The sequence below is a fragment of the Sarcophilus harrisii genome, chromosome 2 (assembly GCF_902635505.1).
Source record: "Sarcophilus harrisii chromosome 2, mSarHar1.11, whole genome shotgun sequence".
Classification (NCBI taxonomy): domain Eukaryota; kingdom Metazoa; phylum Chordata; class Mammalia; order Dasyuromorphia; family Dasyuridae; genus Sarcophilus; species Sarcophilus harrisii.
This window is the reverse complement of record NC_045427.1, coordinates 303131981-303142153: the sequence shown is the minus strand read 5'-3', so window position 1 is coordinate 303142153 and position 10173 is coordinate 303131981. Positions and strand designations below refer to the sequence as shown.

General features: G+C 35.3%; 1 protein-coding gene across 1 annotated transcript in view; it reads left to right on the top strand.

Moving 5' to 3' along the window:
- Positions 1-1106: 1106 nt before the first annotated feature.
- VASH1 (vasohibin 1) overlaps positions 1107-10173 on the top strand; it is a 68829-nt gene continuing 59762 nt past the window's right edge. The window contains exon 1 of the mRNA XM_031952475.1: positions 1107-1471. The gene's annotated coding sequence lies outside the window, so the exon portion shown is untranslated. The remainder of the gene's footprint in view (positions 1472-10173) is intronic.

Below are 10173 nucleotides of genomic sequence, written 5' to 3'. Positions count from 1 at the left end.
TCTTGAGTCCAGTGGGAACAACCATTGTCTCAAGTTTTTTGAGGCATCGTGGCCACCCTGTGGGGCACAGAATGATAGGAACAGGAGAGTAGTACCTGTCAATGACAGGGAACATGTGGTGTATGGCTGTGGGAAATAAGGAGAGCTAAATCCTTCAATGAACAACTGGTGCTGATCCAAGCAATACACTTTTCCAGAGGGAGTATCATTCTGAGCGCAAAGGATTATTGTTATGTCAAGCTTGCAAAGGATTATTGTTATGTCAAACTTGCAAAGGTTTATTGTTATGTCAAGCTTAGCACACAGCCTTTTTAAGCTTTAGCTCTAGGAAACAGCAGTATCTCCAAGATATTTTGACACAACAAAATTGGCATTCTGTCACTCCAAGACACATCAGGGTAAATTTCATCAGACCTTTCAGACCAAACCTCCTACATATCTTTTGGGAAGACCATAGTGCTCACTTTCATAGCAGCATCATTCTGAGGAGATAAGGAGAGGGGTAGTTGCCCAAGCTGTTGCTAATAATAATAATGATAATACCCAAAATATATAGTACTTAAAAGTTTGAAAACTTTCTCTCTCTCTCTCTCTCTCTCTCTCTGTATATATATATATATATATATATATATATATATATATATATGTAATATTTCATTTGTGAATGAGGGGAAGCCAAAGATAATTTGGGGAGTATTAATATAATAAATCAATCAATAAACATTTAATAAAAGTATGCAGTATATCAGGTACGGTGCTAAGCACTGGGGATACAAAGAAAAATAAAAAACATAGTGTCTTCTTTCAAGGAGTATATATCCTAATGGGATATATAGCCATAGGAAATCTACTCAGGGCCTTTTTGAGTCATTGTAATGCAATGGAAAAAAAAACATTCAGGCTCAGAAGAATTGGATTCAAGTCTCAGCTGTGGCAATAAGTCCTTGCTAGACTTTGTGCAAGGACCTGAGTCTGTTTCCTCTTCCAGAAAACAAGATTAATGCACATGCACTACCACCATCATAGAGTTATTATGAGGCAAATGCTTTGTAAGATGTAAAACAATTGGTAAACATGAGCTGTGACACAGAAGCCAGCAGTCTCTGTTCCCATTTTACAAGTTGAATACTCCTCCGACTAAAAAGGTAGACTCAAGTCCAAGTGGTCACCACTTACCTGCCTAGAGACAGTTCTGATAGACAAGATCTCTACAAATTAAGAACTCATCTGACTGTTCTACCCAGGAAGAATCTTCCCTGAAGGAAGGCTGAGTTGAATGGGGAGCCATTACCTTCTATTTTGGTGTGTTATTTATCCAACAAGAAAGAAAAGGTTGTAATGGAAACAACAGCTCATCTAACTCTCTCCTTGAGATTCTGCAAGCCCTCAGTGGATTTGTGGTCTATTTTATAAGCTTATGAAAATGATCCCTCTTGAACCCACGGCTTTTGAAGTGAATAACTTGCTAGAGGTAAGATTGATGATAAATGGATAAAGCTCTCTGATTAACCCTATCTTCACATCTTCCAAAAAGCCCTCCAATGTGATTCTCCTATTCTTTCCAAAAGAGCTTTGCCTCAAAATTTTCAAATACCTGAATCATGTATCAGTTTGTTCCCAAAACTGGCTTGCTCTAGTTGGACACAGAAAAATCATTAGGGTTTTTTTTGTCTCTATCCTTGAATCCCAATGGCTCTAATTTCATATATATGGAGTAAATGATAATAGAAGGAGGTGGAAATGGAGACAGAAAAGAGAAGACAATATTTCAGTACCTTAGTTCTTTTTAATTCCATTCCTTTCCTATATCTATTGAAGCCATTGACATTCTCCATATCACCCAGGTTCTAAATGTGGTGTTGTCTTGTACACTTCCCTTACCATCTTCCCCTACATCCATTCAGATATCAAGATCTGTCAGTTCTACCTCCTTGGGCTCTCTTGCCTCTGTCCCTTCCTCTTGATCACTCTTATCACCAACTTTATACAGGCCCTTGCTCCTCTCTCTTTTTGACTACATTGGCCTTCTATCCAATTTTCACACCTCCAGATTTTCTGTCACACAACCTATCCTATACAGCCAATCATTCTAAAGCACAGCTCTGGTCATATGACTGTTTCAAATGGAATCTGATAAAATGGACTAAATTGAAATGCACATCTTTGATCAGTGTCCTTCCTAACTTCTGCTTTCCTCTTCTCCTTTCTTACTTTTACTTTTTCCTTTTTTTCTATTACTCTCTCTCTATGCTTTCTAAGTAGTCCAAAAGAAAATCCCGAAAGGCTTCTTTTAGACTACCAAGACTCACTTTCTGCCTCTACTTTGAACTAGACCTCACCTTCTAACTAATAACTTCTCTCCATCTTTTTCTGAAACTGCATTGCTTTATATTCACTCAGCTGGGCACTCCCCAAGCATGTGCCTGTTTGTGACATCAGAGTTTGGTCAGAACAACAACCAAACACACTTTTTTCCCTCTCTATAAACCATGAATTTAGCTTCCTTAAGGAAATTCTTTAGGATAGAGATGACTTGAGGGACAGCATAGAATAGTTAAGAGGACTTGCAGAATACCTGGGTTCAAATCCTACCTCAGATACTTACTAGCTATATGATCTAGAGCATATTACTTGATTTCTGAATTATCTTGACTTTTGCTTTGATGACTTTGTGCAGCTCTGCCTCACTTAAATTCAATTCCCTTACAAGTCAAGATATCACCCTTGTGATGTCATTGGTCCTCATGGAGAACAAAAGACAACAATAACAAAAACCATCAAATAATTTCTAGTTGTTTTAATTTCTTCATCTTAAAAATGAAGAAACTGAATTAAATGGCCTCTAATTTCTTTTTCAGTTCCAAATCTAGGATTCTATGATTATGTGATCCTTACTATCCCACATGTCAAAGAGGAAGAAAGGCAAGAAATTTGAATAGAACCTGAGTATGCCAGTCAAAAGGCTATCTAAGAATTACTGTTAGATATTATCCTCTTACATCTTGGTCTGAAGAGCAATATGTCTGAGTTAACATCCTCATCCTCAATTCCAGCAAAAGGAGGCGAAATATATTTCCTCCTTTGAATGTCTGTTCCTTTGTTTCTATTCCTAGATACCCCTGTCTCTCAAAATTCCATGTTAGATCTTGAGTTTTCTTATAATAAAGGCCTATTGCTTTATACATCACTAGTCTTTCTGGCTGTTTAATGAAAACCATATATCGTTCCCAAACTGATGAGGCATCTTGGGAATGTTCTCTTTTTTCCCTTCTTGTTTTTCTTAAATAGGTGAGAGAGGGAAATAGATAATAATAATAAAAAAGAATTGTCTCTTTTCCCCCTCTACACTAAGATCTATTATGAACTAATTGTGTGACTCTAGGATGATGGGCAGAGTTTTTTGGCTAAATACACAGGGTTCTTGGGTGGATTCTTTTGAAATGACAAAATGTCATTAGTTTAATTTTGGCATACACAGTGGAACACACTTTTTTTTTCTCAATAAGAAAACTTTGATCCTAATGTCATAATCGGTAGACACAAGCCCTCCCCAGCTTGTTTGCCATAATTATCCCTCTGTTTAAACAATCTGTTCAGATGCATGAACTTTTTTTCCACTGATACAATTCAGTGTTTGAGGATGGAAGAAAAGATGAAATGTTTCCATCATTTGGTATCTATCTAGTACCAGAGAGCACCCACTAGTGAATTTGCTCTATTCTCTAGAAAAGAGAGCCTCTGGCTTGAGATAAAACAACCAGGATGACTGTTTTGGAAATGGTGACATTTTTTCCATCCTGAATCACGAGGATCTTAGCAACATTGCTAGACAGAATAATCTTAAATGCTTGTGGATACAAAGCCTCTCTTTAAGTTGCTCATAAAAAAGGACACAAGCCACTAACAGGCTTTCTCAGTCATTGAAACAAGAAAATTCGCAGAGATTGGTTATTAAATGACTGTTGTTGTTTGTATTTAAAAAGGACTAAACTTACATCACTATATCTGGATCAATGTACAGTGTGTCCAATTCTGGCTGATCACACCAATGAGTTCATAAGATTCCATCACAGGTTGGGCACAAATGGTCCTTTTTTCATTAAATTATTAATAATTTCTTAAATAAATAATTATGATTTATATATCACTTAGGAAAGTATAGCAAAATGACAAAGCCCTGGATTTCCTGAATTCAAAAGGATTGTATTCAAATATATCATATACTGTACTATATATCTATCTATGATATTATGATACTATCTATGATACTAGGTATCATATACATATACATATCATATACAGTTCTATCATATACTAACTGTGCCATCTTAAGCAAGTTACAACCTCTCTGGGCCTGAGTTTCCTCCCATATAAAATGAGATAGTTAGATTAGGTGACTCCTAAGTTCTCTCTGAGCTCTAGGATTTCATAATTCGATGCACTGGCTATGAATTTTAGTTCTAAATTGGAGTTTGTTGGAAATATTGTTGAAGACTGGTAATGAAGAAATATGAGCATGGTGTTGTGAGTAATAGCCCTAGAGGCAGGAAGACCCACCTTCAAAATTAGCCTTTGATTCTAACTATAACCATGAGCAGATAACAACCTTTCTGAATCTTGGCAAAATGGATCATAGAATTCTCTAATTGCATGATTGAAAAGACTGAAATAATGGAAGATACCTGAAGGAATATAATCCAACTCATTCATTTTACAGAGAAGGGAAGAGGTCTGATTAAGTGATCTACCCAAAGCCACATAGTTAGTAGGTAGTAAATAGAGGACTTACACGCAAGTCCTCTGCTTCCAAATCTAATGATCTTTCCTATGTTCCGAGAGTCAAATGAAATAACATATTTAAATCACTTTGCAAAACTTAAAGAACTAAGTATTATGGTTATTTCTCCTTGCTATCTTTGTACTCAATGGATGGGATTCAGACAAAAAATGATCCTGAGACAAGTCATCATTCTGCTTTTAGGTTTATTATTTGATGAACTATTCTGCAAGTGGATTAAATGATTGATTTATTGTAATTGAATGAATTGACAAGGAAGCTCATATACCGTAGATTTACTGAAAAAGTTGTCTTTGGGACAATTTCAATAGTAGACAGGCTAATAATAATAAAATCAATGATTTATACTTCTTTTTGTTCTCATATAGTTTTGAGTTCTTTGACTAGATTTGCATATTTTGAAAGTTTTTCATATCTTTAAATTGGAGGTTATGCATATTCAATATGGCAACATCCATAAAAGATATTATTATATTTTGATGGTTTACCACATATCCAAGTGATTGTGGTGATTATAGTCTAATTTTAATATGGATATTTTCTGATCTAACCATTTTCCAATTTTATGGAGAGATTGAAATTTCAGTTTTCTCCTTTGATGTAACTCTTCTATCATTCATTGCATTAATGGGGCACACTAATGTACTATTGGTGAAGCTGTAAATTGGTTCACTCATACTGGAAAATAATTTGGAATTATGAACCTAGAAGTTACAAAACTAGGTATACTCTTTAACCCAGAAATACAACCCCAAGTCTTATATTTCTCCCAAAATCAAAGGAATAAAAAAGTACATAAAAATATATACATATAAGTGTAAAAAGATTTACAGCAGATTTTTTTTTTGTAGTGTCAAAGACCTAGAAACCAAGGGGATATTCTTTGATTGGGGAAAGGCTAAACAAATTATGTAATATGAATGTATAGGAATATTATTGTGCTTTAAGAAATAAGAGAAATAGGTTCAGAAAAACATGAGAAGATGTATGTGAATTGAGAAAAAGTGAAGCAAGTAGAATCTAGAAAACAATTTGTCACAAATTGTTTTAAATAAAGATAAATAACTTTTAAAAGACTTTGAAACTTAACACAATGACCAACCATAATGCCAGAAGACTGATGATGATACATGGTGACCATATCCTGACAGAGTTTATCAACTCAGGATGTAAAATAAGATATATATATATATATATATATATATATACATATATACATATATATATATATATTATATGTGTCTAACATAACTAAATGTTTTAACTAATTCTGCCAAAAGCACCATCACTTCTAATCTGTCAAATTCATAATCTCAGCATTTTCCTAAATTACCCACCCCCCCGGTATCTCACATATTCAGTTTCCAGATCTTACCATTTATATCTCCATCACATCTTGTACATCAAAGCCCTTCTCTCCATCCCACCTAATTCAGAACTTCATCACCTCTTGCCTAATTTATTGCAACCACCTCTTAATTGGTCTCTCTATTTCAGGTCTTTCATATTTCAATCTACCTTAACACTGCTGATAAGACAATTTTCCTTAAGGGCAGATATGATCATTTGATACAATGGATTTTCATTTTCTCTAGGATAAAATATAAACTCCTCTATTTAGCTTTCAAAACCTCATACAATCTGGCTTTATATTTTGACCTTCTTTGAACATAATTCTTTCTTCACAATCTAACCAAGTTGATCTTTATCATTCACATATAAGACTTTGTTTCCTATCTCCATGCCTTTGCCCTGGCTATATATTTGAAATGCAATTTTTCTTAACTTTCATCTCATAGATTTCCTCTCTTCCAATAATATACTGCTCAGACACCATCTTGCATGTAAAGACTATCCCTATCCCCATCATTGTTAATGCCCTCTCACCCAAATTACTATATATATATATATATATATATATATATATATATATTTGTATTTACTGCTTTACATTTATGCTATAAATATTTTTATATGTTCCTGTTATTTCATTATAATTTAAATTTGTGGAGAATAGGAATTGTTTCATTCTTTGCATTTGTATTTATAACAGTGCCTGACACACAATAGGTGTTTACTGAATACTTGTTGATTAATTGAACAATTAAATTGAACTACAGTGTTCTCTAGTAGTAGAAGAAGCTCTAGATTTGACGCCAGCAGATTTGGGTTCAACTCCCAGCTTTGATAATTACTAATTTTTGTCTTTGATCAAGTCTTTTGAACCCCTCAAAACTTCAGTTTGCTGTTGTGCGCTATTTCAGTCATGTTTAACTCTCCATAACCCCATTTGATGTTTTCTTGGCAAAGATACTGGAATTGTTTGCCATTTCTTTCTCCAACCCATTTTGTAGATGAGGAAATTGAGATGTACAGGACTCAGTGACTTACCCAGGGATTCACAGCTAATAAATATCTGAGGTCAGATTTGAACTTAGGAGGAGGAGTCTTCCTGACTTTGGACTCAGCACTCTGTGCACTAAGATGCTACCTAGCTGTCCCTATAGTTTCTGCATTTGTAAAATGCAATTTGTACTTGCATTACTCCCTTCATAGAATTATTGTGAGGAAAGTACCCCATAAATAATAAAGTTCTAAAGGAAAGTGATTTGTTGTTATTAGAATTCCTTTAAATCTTCACATAAGCTAAGATTCTATTTAACCAATCAACACACCAAAATTAAGACGGAGAGGAAGTACTACTGAAGAAAAGAATGATGAGAAGAGGAAGCGAGTATGAATTATCTCTGGATTCCATCTACACTGATTCAATTCATGTGATATTTGCTCAGCTCTCCAATTCATTTTACCTCTACAGACCCTGTATCTGCAAATGACCTTTACAAAAGTCATTTTAGTGTCTTGGGACCTAGTGGAACCATCTGCAAAGGTTTGAGTGCTGTTGTTTTTTAACTTTTCCCCCCAGAAAGCTGGCAAGGAAGCAAGGCCTTTTCCCTTGAGCTCCAAAACTAACTAATCACCCTCAGGAGACACCAGCCTTTTCATGAGGCCAATATAAGAGGATGGGAAAGTGAACCAACTGTACTCTTTGGCACAAATATCTAAGATATTCTGGCTCTGGCTAAGGAAAGAAGAAAAATGCTTCCTCTTGCCTTTGAATTTGGGAAACATGCTAACAAAGAACTGTTTTGCAAAGTTTATGTGATAAATATTGAAAAATAAACAACCCTATAAGTCTTCAAAGTGAACAAAGAAAGAAGGACCAGTCTTTCTTCTTCTAGTCACTGAGAAAAAAGGACAAGGGCTATACGAAAAAAAGCTTGGGGAGAGCTGGCTTCCTTCTACTCTATGGTGGCTAATACCCAGTAAACTTTACTGACACGTTCTCTTTCTACAACCTTCCATTGCCCACTAGATAAAACTTTAAAAGAAAGGGATACAGAAGGAAGAAGAGTGAATGGGGAACAGAGAATAAAAAAGCAAGAGAAAGATGAATCCCGGAATTATTTCAGTCAGTAGTCCAATAGAATGCTAGAGCTAGAAGATAAATAGATGGATAAATAGATAAATTAATGGATGGAACTTGCATTCTAAAGAGGAAGACAACACACAAAAAAGAATATAAAACTGGGGGAAATGTAGGTGTTTATAATAACGAGAAACTTTAGAGTTCATGTAACCCAATACTTTTATTTATAGATTAGGAAATAGAAGCCTAGAACAGTTGATTAAGTGACTTCTCTGAGATCATACAGCTGGGGAAATGTTAAAGCCAAGACCCAACTCAGTCTTATGGTTCCTAGATTTGGTCTGTTTTCTTGTAACCTCATTTATACCACCTCTCTGGAAACCAGTGAAGATACTCTCTATGGTCCTAACTACTAAGGAGATCCAAGGTATGCCTATTTCGTTCCCTAGTCTCTAGAGTGTTTTTATCCTGCCCCCTTGTTGGGATAAGAAAGAGGAAGACAGAGGGAGGAACAATGAATAGCCTATCTATAATAGGAAAGGATTGCCCTTCCAAATCTCTTAGGTGATGGGCAGAAGAAGCAAGAATTGTACAGTAGAAAGCTAGTTAGATACAAGAAGGAAGGCAAAAGATGCAAGAATTGAAAATGCATCCCAAGCATGCCTAACCCAGAAGTGAGCAGAGAAAGGATGGTAATTTCATAAATAGCTCAATATATAGCATTAAAAAACGAACACAAAATTTTTGTTTTGCTTCTCTTGCTACTTTCACTCATTCTGAGCTTTAGTATTCCTGACATTAATTTTGTAGAACAGTGTCACACTCTTGGATTCATCCCTTTCTTGGGGAATCCCTTTCTTGGATTTCATGAATTTACTTCCATCTTCTGCATAATCTTTTTTTTTTTAATCTAACTTACTTAGTGAGTCCCTTGTACATTCATAATGTTTGCTCCAGATAATTCCCCTTTCATGTAGTTTTCTTTGTTTCATATCCTCAGAATTTCACTCTTAGGAGTTTTACATCCCTCCTGGAATGATTTTCCCTGCAGACTTTAAGTTCAAGGGAGCCTACCTAATGTCTCTTTCAACCTTTTGAAATCTGCCTTCCCCCAAGTCTGGGTATATCTCAGATTCTGCCCAGATTTTCTTTCTCCATCACAAACTCTTGGACGTCATTTTTCTCCAACTTCCCCATTGTTTTCACCCAGCAAGCAATTCTTCCCTAGTAGTAAAAAATCAAATACAATATAGAATTTTTTCATGTTAGTTAGACAGGTCAAGAGGCTATGGAATGTTTTGCTGTTGGGGAAAGCAAAGAGAGAGATGGACCCAGAGAGAGAAAGAGACAGAGAGACACAAAAAGAGAGAAATAAAGACAGAGATAGAGGCACACATAGAGAGACAGACAGAGAGAGAAAGAGAAAGAGAAGGAAGAAGGGAAGGTGGGAGAGATAGAAGGAGAAAAAGAAGGAGAGATCAAATAGATCCCTGGATAATTGAAGTTTTCCAATATTGTTCAAGGATTATTATTTGTTTTCCAGACCCTTCATGTGATTCACTTTTCTGTTCAGGTGATCTATGACAAAATCATTTCTGTTGCTCTCTCCATTGGACATTATCCAATTATTCTTCATAATGTTTCCCTTATTCAGAGTCCTGAATGTTTTCACATGGGTATAACTTCTTAATGTATAATGTTTTCCTACCACCACCTCTTCCATTCTTTTGTATATCTTGTTTTTTTTTCTGAGTAAGATGTAGAATCGTATTTCAGACATGAGTTCTATCCTACCAAATTTCAGTGATACCTAAGAAATATGATTTGTATTTGACAAAAACTTCTGGGAAAATTGGAAATTAGTATGTCAGAAACTAGGCATTGACCAAATCTAACACCCTATACTAAGGTCAAAATGGATTCATGATTTAGACATAAAGAGTGA